Consider the following 12,905-nt stretch of genomic DNA (forward strand, 5'->3'; position numbering starts at 1 on the left):
GTCTCACCAGCCATTCTGACAGCTAGCACACTCCTGTAGCACCCTGAAGAAAAAACACAACATGCCCTCTTTCCCCATATTAAATACCTGAACAGGATCCTGCCATATGCCAATATGTGGATCCTTCCATTTCACCTAGGCAGAAGTATGCCTAGGTGTAGGGTGCCATAGACACTCAGAGAGTTCATTGGCATCCAAATTTTAAAATTTAAAATAAAAAGAGCATTATTTAAATAATTGTATTGTATACAGGGATAAAACTCCCCCTTTTTTATTTATTAAGATATTGTTTTAACGTTTTATAATACCTGTTTTATAATATCTTATCCTTGAGAATTATAAGGAATCTCAATAATATGGATAACATCTATTTGTCAAATATCACTAGGTTGTAACCCTCTTGGGTTAACTCCCAAATTGGGAGAGGAAATAAATGGGGCACACTGGGGACACTGACTGACTATTTGGGCTGCTTGTTTTTTAGCTACTCTATTGTGAAACTTCCAAGAATGAGCATTAAGATGTAGAGTTTTGGGGTTGGGGATTTAGCTCAGTGGTAGAGCACTTGCCTAGCAAGGCGTAAGGCCCTGGGTTGGTTCCCAGCTCCAAAAAAAAAAAAAAAAAAAGATGTACAGTTTTATCATAGGCAGTACTATTTATCTATTGGAAGAACCATTAGTATCATATATAACTGTGGATACTTTTGCCTCAAAGGCTTTAGGGCAGAGGCTATATACACCTGACACATAGTAGGACTACTGGCCATCCCCTGAGGTAACACAACCCAATGATAGCGAGGAGAAGGCTCCTAAAAAATCTATGGAAGGAATGTTAAAAGCAAATCTCTCACGATCTTTAGGATTTAGTGGAATACGTCAATAACTATCATATGTCAATCTTTTGGTATAGCTATAGAAGGGAGACCAGGCTGAGTAGGTCTCATAGGCATCATAGTTTTGTTAATTTCTCTTAAATCTTGTAATAATCTCCACTTTCCAGACCCTTTTCTTTTTTTCTTTTTTTTTCCGGAGCTGGGGACCGAACCCAGGGCCTTGCACTTGCTAGGCAAGCGCTCTATCACTGAGCTAAATCCCCAACCCCCACCCTTTTTTTTTTTTTAAATCACAAAAATGGGTATATTTTAAGGGGAAGTGGAAGGAATAATATCCTGTGCTAATTGATGAGCCACCTCCAGTTTTTCCTAGGACAGGGGCCACTGTGGAATCCACACTGGATCATTTGACTTCCAGGTGATAGGCAAAGGTTTAACGTAAGGAGGCTCATTAACAGTGACCCTTAGGATAAATTTCCCAAGCCTGTTTTATCATGAGGATGTTTAATTATTTTTAGCTCTTCACTTACACAATAAGGTTTGCCTTGTATATTTTTGCCCAATCCTCTCCCTGGGACGAAGCCTTGTTTCTTCATCGTGTTTTGAACAGGCTGAGTTGTCAGCACAGCTCTCATACCATTGAGTATGTCTCATTGCCAGCAGTCGGTAGGCATTTGTTCTAAAACAAAGGCTGAAACCATCCCTCATGTCCTTCCTCTTCTCTCCATTTAAGAATCTTGTTGCTTTTTTGAGCTGTAGCTGTCCACACTCCTTATAAAGTACAAAACGACTAAGACTAATTACATTTTTAGTTGTTTCTCCTGTTAAAGCAGTTGTAACCAGAAAGTCTGAAAAAGTGTCAATAGTCACAAATAAATATTTTAATTTTCCCAAACCAGAAGTGAGTAACATCTATTTGCCATAACTTATAAGGTATAAATCCTGGAGGATTAACACCATTGTGTGATACAGGAAGAAATTGAGGACACTGAGGACTTGTATTTACAATTTGACTTGTATACCGAATTATTGTCTCTAGCTATTACTGTTTTGATGATATAAAGAATGAGATTCTTTGGTTAATTGTTCCTATGTAAGGCCTATAATCTGCCTGGTATATAAATCTATTGTGGCATTGCCCTCGCTAAGGGGTCCAGGCAATCCAGTCTGAGTTCTTAAATGGCCTATAAGGGAACAGTACATTCTCTTAAATCAGTTGTATAGCATAAATAATTGTAAAATTTGAGGGTTTGCAGTTTCTAAAAAAGGAAAAAATTTAAACAATTGCAAACCATAAGATATACATTGGCTATCAGTATACGAATTAAAAGCTTGATTTTAACATTTTAAAAACAGTGGCTACAGCATGTAATTCAATAATCTGTGCTGAAGCAGGGGGAAACTCAAGAGAATAAACATGTGATCCAATTACAGATGTTGCCTTCTCATTAGATGAGCCATCTATACATACAGTAAGCGCATTTTCTATGGGCTACATGCATAAATTTACAGGAAATACAAAAGCATGCATGGAGTAAAATTATCAATTTTGACTGAAAAGTTTGTTTATGTAATAGGCCAAATATTAGTAATCTGTAATAACCAATTTAATTGCTGTTTGGAATAAGGTATGTTTCATCAGGTTCTTTTTCAAAATACTTCCTTGACTCTATCCTAAAATTCTGTATTAACACAATAACAGCTTCATAATAGTGTGTTTAAACTTTCTTTGGAGATGAAGAAAGATGAGTCCACCTCTACATTAGGACCCCAATCTAGGCATGGTCTTCAATTTTCTCAGTTAGCTCCCAGACAATGCGCACACACACACACACACAGAGAGAGAGAGAGAGAGAGAGAGAGAGAGAGAGAGAGAGAGAGAGAGAGAGAGAGAGAGAGAGAGAGCTCACTCATTCAGTAGAGCTTTGCTCAGAACAGGGTAATGGCCTTCACCTTGAGAGAGTGCCCCTTGCTCTCCAGGAACCTTGCCTCTCCTGCACGGTTTGGCTCATCTATCCAGGGTCCTAGCCCTTCCAGTCTATGCTGCTGCTCACTGACCATCAAAGCAAACAAAGAAGGTCCCCCTCTGTTCTCTGCCTTTGTCTGTTTCTGGCTGCCTGCCTCCGGTACCTAAGGCAGGCTTACCCAGCACCTTTTATTTTTAGGATCTTCAAATATTCAGAACGAGACCTTTTTTTCCCTTATTTTCATGACCGGGGAAATGGAAATCACAGACTATTATGAGCATAATAGACTCCAGTGATTATGCAACAAAGAGTTCAAGATAGAGTATGGGAGGGAGGCTCCTCCTGGCTTCGGCCTTGGGGGAGGGATCTGGCTGCCAACAGGAATAAACCCAGCTGTACATCAGCTTCCATAGCCAGGCTCCTGCCCGGGATCGCTGATCAGCTGCTTCTTCCTTGCAGGAAGTGACAGGCATAGACATGAGGCTCATCCCTGTTCGCCATCTCAACTGTTATTTTAAAAGCTTTTCAGATAAGAATAGCAGTTTGTCACTTTCTCTGTCATTATTTTTCCGACCAGAGACATATTAATATGGATGTGGCTAGCAGGTTCCAAGCTTTGAATTGTGCTCATTAAATCACAGCTGGCTGGGAATACGCCGCAGTCCTGAGCCTTTATTTCTTAAGCCTGTTTTATAATGAAATTAAAATGGACTCCTCCTGACACCTCTTCCCTTGGAAGCAAGCAGCTTAGCCCTCTGGGGGAGTATGTTCTGAAGATGTTCTATTCGCAAAAGAAATGCATATGCGATTTCAGTAATTAAAACATTTAATTTGGTGATTACCTTCACAAAAAGAAACTGCTGGGATTGTTTTGGTAGGAGAAGTTCCACCCAGCTGTTATAGCTGGGGGCTATTCTGTCCCAACACTCCAATCCCTCTTCCCTTTAGAAGAACAGCCCACCTGCTTAGGGTGATGTCCTGGGGTCACTCACCACATCCGGGTTTTCTGAGAGCAAGTATATCCAACCAGATAGCCCCATCCTTATCATTGTCCTCTGCTGACACCAATAGTTGGTTTCTGAGACATAGTATCTATTTTTTACCAAGAGGTACGGAAAAAGCTGATTCATTGTATCTCCAAGGGAATCCCTTCCAGGAGGATAACACCCAGAAGGAGGGCAGACATTTCAGAGAACAGCTTTTGCACTTAAATAAAACTAGTGCCCCGAGGTAAATTCACCTAGGGAGCTAGTTAGATGAAGGGATTCCTAGACCCTACCCTGCACCCACTGAGCCTGCAAGGGCCCGTGGGGCGGAGTGAGGGTGGGGGCAGGGCAGATACTAGGAACTTCGGCTACTTAACAAGCTCCCTTAGTGATTCATTTGTTTCCTGTAGCCCGGGGGCCACAGATGTGGGAGGCATCTACAGATCTGCAGTTAGGGTGTCACCCTGAGTCACTTAGGGAATGGCGTTACTTCACCTTTGATTTGGGGCAGCTGAGTTTATCTACCTGGAAGACTGCTTTGCTTTCTTTCACAAGGCAGCTAATCAGCTCATCCCCTAGTGCCTCCGAGCCAGCCTCCCTGCCCCTAGGTAGTTAAGAAAGTAAGATTCCATATTGTGTGTGCTGGAGGGAGAACAAGCAGAAGGCCCCACATTTTGCAGTCAGCCCCAGAATAGAACAGTCCACCGAGTCTCTTAGCCTCATCCCCTGCTGTGTTCAGACTCTTGGAACCTGCAGAGAAAGAGCCTGGTGTGTTTGCTGGCAGGTTGGTATTTTGTTTTATTTTTTATTTTTTTCCCCCTTCAGTAGATTCTAAATGCCAGCTCAACAGAGACCTGGGCTGGGCTGGGCCTATCAGAGCCTCCCGGGAGCCAATTAAAAATGCGGATACCTGCACTATTGTTAAGCATCTTGGAAGCTGCACCCTGAAATCTTGGCCGATCTTGGCATTTGGGAACTGCTGTGAGCAGAGAGTACTCCTTGTTAGACCATGATGTTATTAGAAATAATTTCACAAAGAAGATAGTGTGAAGCAAAAGAAGGAGACTTTCATGTCAGCGGGAGTGACCTGCCCCCAGTGAAGTCAGCCAGCCCTACCCATAGGCTATCCTTACCGAGAGAGCTCGGAGATGTTCCAGAAGGGGAGACCCTGCAACCCTTGACCCATTTTAGCACTGGCAGCTTCTTGAAAATGAGTAAGGATGGGAAGAGGACGATCCTAACTTCACAGACTGCCATCTCTTATAAATATTTGGGGGCAGGATGGATGGAGTCTCACCTGGGCAGAAGATATAACTCAGGCTGGCTTCGAACTCATGAAAATCCCCTTGCTTCTAAATTGCCGATGTACACCACCAAATCCAGCTACATCAGAAAAGATTTTAAAGCAGATTTTTCTTTCTTTCTTTCTTTCTTTCTTTCTTTCTTTCTTTCTTTCTTTCTTTTCTTTTCTTTTCTTTCTTTCTTTTTACATTTGCCTGAGCAGAGAGAACATAGGTGTATGAAGGACAAGCAAGAAAGAGCTCCTGAGAGTAGGAGGGGTGCCTACCCTTAAGGAGGTATCTCTGTGTTTGGTTAAGTGAATACTCAGGTGTGGGATCAGAGAGGAAAAGAAACAGCCCAGATTTGACCGGTTTGGGTTTCTATGGGATGGATATGTAGGGCTCGATCAGTCCTACGTCCAGGAGGACTCACGAGAACACAGAGACGGAGATTGATGCAATAAGCAAGAGGTTTAATAATCCAGTACACTGGGGTGACCCTGTACTCAGAACAGAGGCGACCCCGAAGAACAAAGGCCCACACCCTTTATACTGTTTCAGGGTGTAGGCTTTAAGTTACAGCATGAGTTGGTTATTTCTCATTGGCAGAGCCTATTGCTTTTTTAATTCACTGGTGGCTGCCTATTGTCCTTTGAATTCATTGGAGGCCCTTGGTGAGGAAATATCTTTGGTATGAAGAGCGGGTAGTTAGGGTGAAAGACCTCTGGAGAGGACCTTTCCCTCAGGAGGAGACCCAAGCGCCCAATGACCGAGCCGAGGCCACTCGGATGCAATCAGCAAGAGGGTTTATTGAAAACACAGGTACCTGGGGCACACAGTCTCTTCGAGGACTTATGCTAGCAGCTCCAGCATGGGGCTTTTATAGGGTTTGGGGAAGCAGAAGGGCGTACAGAAGCAGATGCATAGTTACGGGGATTGGTGGGTTTAAACGAGGCATATAGACATGTTCACATATGATTGGTTATTTCACATGATGAGGTAATAAGGTATAGCTATACACATTGGCAGGTTTGAATCATATTCGAATGAGGTTGTAACGTGGTAAGAGAGTACGTGCGGGCTGGGACGTCCTGAATGTCGGGGGCTAGGGGCTTATCCCTTCCTGCCAGGTGGCCTGTGAGTCAGATCCGGTACTCCTAGTCTGTTCTGTATTCCTTTCCTTTTATGGTCTGTTAGTTTTAACGGTGACTCAGCCCTAGGTATCTGGGTGTGCCTGGGCTCGTTCAAGCCTGTTGCAGCTCTGAGTTAAGACTCATGGGGTGGGTCTTTCATTTTCCCCCATTTTCTTTTAGACTTGAGTAAAATCCTTTACTCAAATCGAATTCTAAGGAATCTCTTCCTGTTGTCTTACCCTCTGGTATTGTTGGGTGAGAACAAGCGTCTGAATGACTGAGAGTCTGTTCTTTGTGAACTGCATCAATCTGTTTAGAATGCAGGGGCCAAAAAGGAGGATTAGGAGGAGGATGATTAAGGGTCCCATCAAAGTGGACACCAGGGTAGCAAACCAAGGGGATCGGTTAAACCACCCCTAAAACCAGCCTTGTTGGGAATCAAACAGCTTCTGTCTCTGGGCCAAGCGTTCTCGGAGCTTAGCCATGTTGTCTCTCACTAATCCTGTATGGTCTGCATAGAAACAACATTCTTCTTTTAGAGCAGCACATAGCCCTCCTTCGCGAAGGAACAGCATGTCTAGCCCTCTCCTATTTTGTAAGACTACTTCAGACAAAGATGTTAAGGACTTTTCTAATGCACTCACGGATTCCTCGATAGCTTTTAGATCTGCATTCATGGCCGCTTGTAGCTGACGAAAGTGACCCGTCTCGATGAGGGCGGTGGTCCCCGTCCCTATACCTGCAGCCATTCCTCCTAAGGTGATTCCTCCTAAGAGTAGAGCTAGGGTCATGGTGATGGGTTCTCGCCTGAATCGAGTCAGCCCCTCAAAATGTGAGTATATGTACCCGGGCCCATGGTAGGTGAACTTAGGTCAGATTTCTACCAGTACATAGTAGTCGGAGGATCTGCAGAGGATTGCGGCGGAGATACAAGGTGTCAATCCGGTGTTACAGGCCCAATAGGTGCCTGTAGGAGCTGCTAGGTAGTAGCTTCCAGTGGGGATCCTCTTGGTGATAGCGCAGAGGACCTGGTGAGTGGGGGGTATGGTCCCTATACAGAGTCCCTGTCCTGAGACTTCCGGCAACGTCAGCCTATGGCTAGGGAGGGTTGTGCAGCTGGCCGGGGCCGTGGTCTGATTAGTATAATTCCCCATGACTGCCACACCCTCATAATAGGGCAGGCTAGAGACCAGGCACAGCCAGCATTCTTAGGTCTTGTCAGGTTCTGAATAATTGAGTGCCAAGTATGCCCTGGTCACTAAGTTGATTAGCCGGTCTCCCGTTCCTAGCAGCGGAGGGGCCGGTGTGGAAGGGTCCCTAGTCGGGGAGGGAGTTGTCAAGATATCCCCGGAGTTCTGAGTGGTGTTTAGCCATAGTGGGGGTTTGACCGGGGGCAGTGCCAGTGCTGGTCAGGAAGGACTGCCTTTGATCCATGAGGACTGGGTTTGGACCAATCTCTTGTCTGACCCATTCTCTCACCAGTTGGAGGGAGAACAGGAGTCCTGGGTTAGTTTGGCCAGGGGTATAAAACCGTATCCCCCACCTACGCCCCACCTTCCAGTCTGTGTTTTTACCTTGATCCGTGAATTCTATTGTAATTTGAGATTTGCCTGGAGTCTCAGGGGAGAAGGCCACTAAGTCCCCCTTCTTGGTCCCCCACAATCCTCGAGTGTAAGTCTCACACCCCCACTTAGTGCAGTAGAAGGTCTCAGGACCTCCGCACTCCCGTGTCCTCTTAGTTCTGGGACAAGTATACCAATCAGAGTGTCTGCAGGGTGGGTATGAGTTGTGGGGAGTCCGCTCAGTATGCTCCCAGGAGTCCTTAGCCAGTTGACAAAGGTCGAAAGTCAAAGGGGGCCACCAGGTTCCTTCAGCATGCTTACCATTAGCTAGGACTTGAGACCAGCCCGTCTCTAAATTAGTCATTATCCAGGACATATTATATACCTGGTGGGGGCTAGCCCCCAGACTCGCCCCACCCCTAGTCCATAAGACAGTTAAGAGCAACAACGTGAAAATCTTAGCTTTAGGGGGTTTTGAGTGCGTTGAGCCTTCCATGTCTGGGGCGCGATGTTGTGATCTGCCATTTCCTCAGGTCGGGCTGCCTTGGCGTGAGACACGTGGATCCAAGCTGCAATTCCGTCTACCTTCAAGGCTGTTGGGGTAGTCAGGAGAACTGTATAGGGTCCTTTCCACTGAGGCTCGAGATTCTTGGTCTGATGTCTGCGCACCCACACGGTGTCTCCGATCTGGAACGGGTGCGGCACCGTCGGTTGTTCAAGCCTGTCTTGGTAGGCCGAGGCTAGAGGTTTCCAGATGTGTCTCTGCACGATTTGTAGGGCCTGAAGATGTGCTGCCAAGGAAGGGCTATTAGCGAATTCAGCGATATTTGAATCAAAGAAATTGATAAATGGGGGTAGGGTCCCGTATACTATTTCAAAGGGAGTCAGGCCATGGAAGCCCGGTGTATTCCGGGCCCAGTATAGGACTAGGGGTAGTAGGGACACCCAATCCTTTGAGCCAGTAGCAAGCGTTAATTTAGATAAAGTCTCCTTAATTGTTCTATTCATGCGCTCTACCTGTCCTGAACTTTGGGGTCTATAAGCACAATGTAACTTCCAATCAATCCCCAATAACTTGGCCACCAACTGACTTACCTGGGAGACGAAAGCGGGCCCGTTAATACTTGGGGCATTCCATACCTGGGGAAGATTTCTTCGAGGAGCTTCTTGGTCACCACCTTGGCCGTTTCATGTTTCGTGGGGAAAGCCTCTACCCATCCGGAGAAGGTATCTATGAACACTAAGAGGTATTTGTGTCCGTACATACCAGGCTTGATTTCAGTGAAGTCAATTTCCCAGTGGGTACCAGGCCGATGTCCTCGGGGACGGACTCCTTGTCCAATTTTAGCTTTTCCTGGGTTTACCTGAGCACAGGCCCTGCAGCTTTCAGTCACCTCCCGCAAGGCCTGATCTCGTCCCAGGAGGTAGGTGTCAATCTCTTCTCGTCTTAAGAGGGTCTTCATCTTCTTGAGTCCCAGGTATGTTAATTTATGTAGGTAAGAGATTAATTCAAAGGTCATCTTCGTAGGCATAACTGTTTTCCCTGTGTAGACCCACCGTTTTAGTTGTGGGTACCAAACGGCCCCCATTTTCTGTAGGAGCTTCATGTCCTCCGTGGTGTAGAGCCAACCGGTCTGTTCTGGCTGTGGAGACGTGAGTTGATCTTGGTCTTTTAAGGACAGAACTTGGGTGCCCATGGCGGCCTCACACGCTGAACCTTGTCCAAGTCAACTGTCCCGAAAGCCCCATTTCAGAGTCTTTCCACTCAAAAGCAAATAAGGGCTGGCTTTCTGGGCTCAGCTGGAGGCAGAAGAAAGCATCCTTCAGATCTAAGACCGTATACCAAGTATGGGTGGGAGGCAGGGTGCTGAGTAGGTTATAAGGGTTTGGGACAGTTGGATGAATATCTTCTACTCTTTTGTTGACCTCTCTCAAATCTTGTACCGGCCTATAGTCTCCAGTGCCGGGCTTCTTTTTTTTTTTTTTTTTTTTTTTTAAATTTTTTTATTCATTTATTATATATAAGTAGTCAGATACACCAGAAGAGGGCATCTTCGATGGTTGTGAGTCACCATGTGGTTCTGGGGAATTGAACTCAGGACCTTTGTGACTGGGCAACAGGGACTTCCAGGATGCCTTAGGATGCCTTGGTCTAAGAGCCTCCTGATATGTGGCTTTATGCCCTGATAGGCTTCCCATGACATGGGTTACTGTTTAATGGAGACAGGAGTCACGGTGGCCTTTAACTGGATAATTAGGGGAGGCTGTTGGAGTGCCAACCCCCTCCCACCAGTCTCCGCCCAGGCCAGTGGGAATTTCGTGACCCAAGAGTCTATTTCTAGAGATTTTGGCTTGTCCTGTTCTGGTTCATATACTCTATATTCATCTTCTAACTGAAGGGTTAAAATCTGAAGAGGAGTACCGCGGGGGCCGGTTACTCGGGTCCCTCCTTCTTCAAAATGGATCTGAGCTTTTAATTTCGTAAGCAAGTCACGGCCCAGCAGAGGGTATGGGCAATGCGGAACATGTAAGAAGGAATGAGTCACCTTACCGGTAGCCTGCTGAACCCGTCGATCTGTAGTCTAACGGTATCTCTTGCTGCCAGTAGCTCCTTGTACCCAGGCCGTCCGGTCGCTGAGTTGTCCAGGGGCCTGGGTGAGGACTGAGTGCTGGGCTCCTGTGTCCACCAGAAAGGTGACAGGCTGCCCCCCAACTTCAAGAGTTGTTATCCTGGGCTCAGGGGGGAGCTCCTGGCCCTGACCTCCCTAATCTTTATCTAGGGCCAAGAGGGAGGTCTGTGGGCGGGGTCTTCGGAGCCCGCTGGGTTTCTTAGGGCAATCTCTGGCCCAGTGTCTTCTTTCTTTGCAATAAGCACATTGATCCTTATCTAGCTTTGGCCCCTTTCGAACTCCCACCCCCTCTCCCCTTTTCTCTTGACCCTGAACTACGGTGGCCAAGATTCGACTCAACTCTCTGCTTCTTTTTCGGTCTCTCTCATCCTTTTCTCTACGTATTCTATCTTCCTTTTCTTCTTGTGTCTCTCTCTTGTTACAAATTCTTTCTGCCTCCTTAAGTAAATCCTGTAATGTATACCCTTGTAAATTCTCTAGTCTCTGTAGCTTGGCCCTGATATCTGGTGCTGCCTGCCAGATGAAGGACATGGAGACACTTGTCATTTGTCCTGGATCATCTGGATCATAAGGGGTATACATGCGATAAGCTTCCTTAAGTCTCTCTAGGAAGGCTGAGGGAGTCTTCGCAGCCTCTTGTACCACTTGTTTCACCTGAGCCAAATTGGTGGGGCGTCATGCCGTCCCTCGGAGACCCGCTAGGAGCAACTGGCGATAAAGGCGTAGGTGTGTCCTACCTTCAGCCGTGGTGAAATCCCAATCAGGTCTCGTAAGTGGGAATGCGTCATCGATCTCTTCCAGGAGCAAGGTGGGGCATCCATTGTCCCCCAAAACATGTTTCCTGGCCTCTAAGAGCACTCTCTGCTTCTCCTCAGAGGTCAGGAGGGCCTGTAAAAGTTGCTGGATATCATCCCAAGTGGGCTGATGGGTGAGCAAGACAGATTCTATCAGGTTGGTGAGAGCCACCGGATCCTTAGAAAAGGGGGGGTTGTGTTGTTTCCAGTTATATATGTCGGCCGCTGAGAACGGCCAGTATTGCATCTGGCCGCCGGCCCCTTGTCTAAGCGGAAAGGCCTGGGAGGTGGAGTCTGGAGCCACCTCGCGTCGTCCCCGCAGTCTTCCAGCCACAGGGGAAGGGGCCGCCTCATGTCGAGGTCTAGCAGGTGGCTCCACTTCCTCTTCTCTGGGCGGGGCTGTAGGTACAGGGTACGGAGGAGGTTCGTCCAACAGGAGATCTATGAGGGGAATTTGGGTCCTCTGGGAGGACAGGTTTCAGGGGAGGGACTTTGGGAGACTCTTCCTTAGTTAGAGCAGGATAGAGAGAGGAAGAAGCAACCAAAGGGTCAGGTGGGCTCGGGGAAACAGGTTTAGGGAAAACAGGAAGCCAATTCGGGTCCACAAAGGGTTCTGCCCAAGGAGGAGGGCTAAATGCCAAGCTCTCCCAGGTGACAATGTAGGGCACCTGGTCAGGGTGTCCGTACGGCTTCTGGTGGAAAATCAGGTCCTTAACCTGCAAAATAGTGGTCTTGTTAAAAGTGCCGTTCACCGGCCATCCCACATCGTAAGTGGGCCACTCGGACGTGCAGAGGGTCTGCCATTTTCCTTTCTTGATCTTGACCGACTGATCACGTGCTCGGTCTCGGACGTCCTTCCAGTGGTCTAGAGTGAGACTCAAGGGGGTTGTTAGCGATTGTCCCATGGTAGCTTCAAAGAAAATTAGGGCACAAATTAGACAGACAAATCCAACGATCAGACAAACAACAGACAGACGCGCTGCGTGGCTTCGACGTAAAACCCAAAACAAAGAGTCAGATGGAGGTGCCGAGGGTCCTGGACCCTCTCCTCCAACCAAAACCACGTATTCCTCCGATACGGGCTGAGCCCCAAAGAACCGGGCTCCAGACACCCTTGGAACGTCTTCCAGGGCTGCGGGGGGAGAAGTCTGAGCTCATCAGCTCCTTCTCTGACCCGCCCAAATGGAGGCGCTGAGAGTCCTGAACCCTGAGACACCGAAGGCCCTGGGCCTTCTCCTCCGACCAAAACCCAGATCTGAGTCCAAAACTGAGATGAACTGAACACGCGCACAGGACAAGACAAGACAAGACAGGGCAAGACACGACAGATGCCGGCCGGCTTACCTCCCGGTGGGTGGTCGGTGATCTCTGGGCGGAGGATCTCCAGGTCCCGGGCGAGCCCCCAAAATGAAAGACCTCCGGAGAGGACCTTTCCCTCAGGAGGAGACCCCAAGCGCCCAATGACCGAGCCGAGGCCACTCGGATGCAATCAGCAAGAGGGTTTATTGGAAAACACAGGTACCTGCGGGCACACAGTCTCTTCGGAGGACTTGCGCGCCCAGCAGCTCCAGCATGGGGCTTTTATAGGGTTTGGGGAAGCAGAAGCGGGCGTACAGAAGCAGATGCATAGTTACGGGGATTGGTGGGTTTAAACGAGGCATATAGACATGTTCACATATGATTGGTTATTTCACATGATGAGGTAATAAGGTATAGCTATA

At 47.3% G+C, this 12,905-nt stretch overlaps 1 pseudogene; it reads right to left on the reverse strand.

The window, feature by feature from the left end:
• Positions 1–10,810: 10,810 nt before the first annotated feature.
• Positions 10,811–12,609, reverse strand: LOC116910761 (annotated as a pseudogene).
• Positions 12,610–12,905: the final 296 nt, after the last annotated feature.

The sequence above is a fragment of the Rattus rattus genome, chromosome 1 (genome assembly GCF_011064425.1).
Source record: "Rattus rattus isolate New Zealand chromosome 1, Rrattus_CSIRO_v1, whole genome shotgun sequence".
NCBI lineage: Eukaryota > Metazoa > Chordata > Mammalia > Rodentia > Muridae > Rattus > Rattus rattus.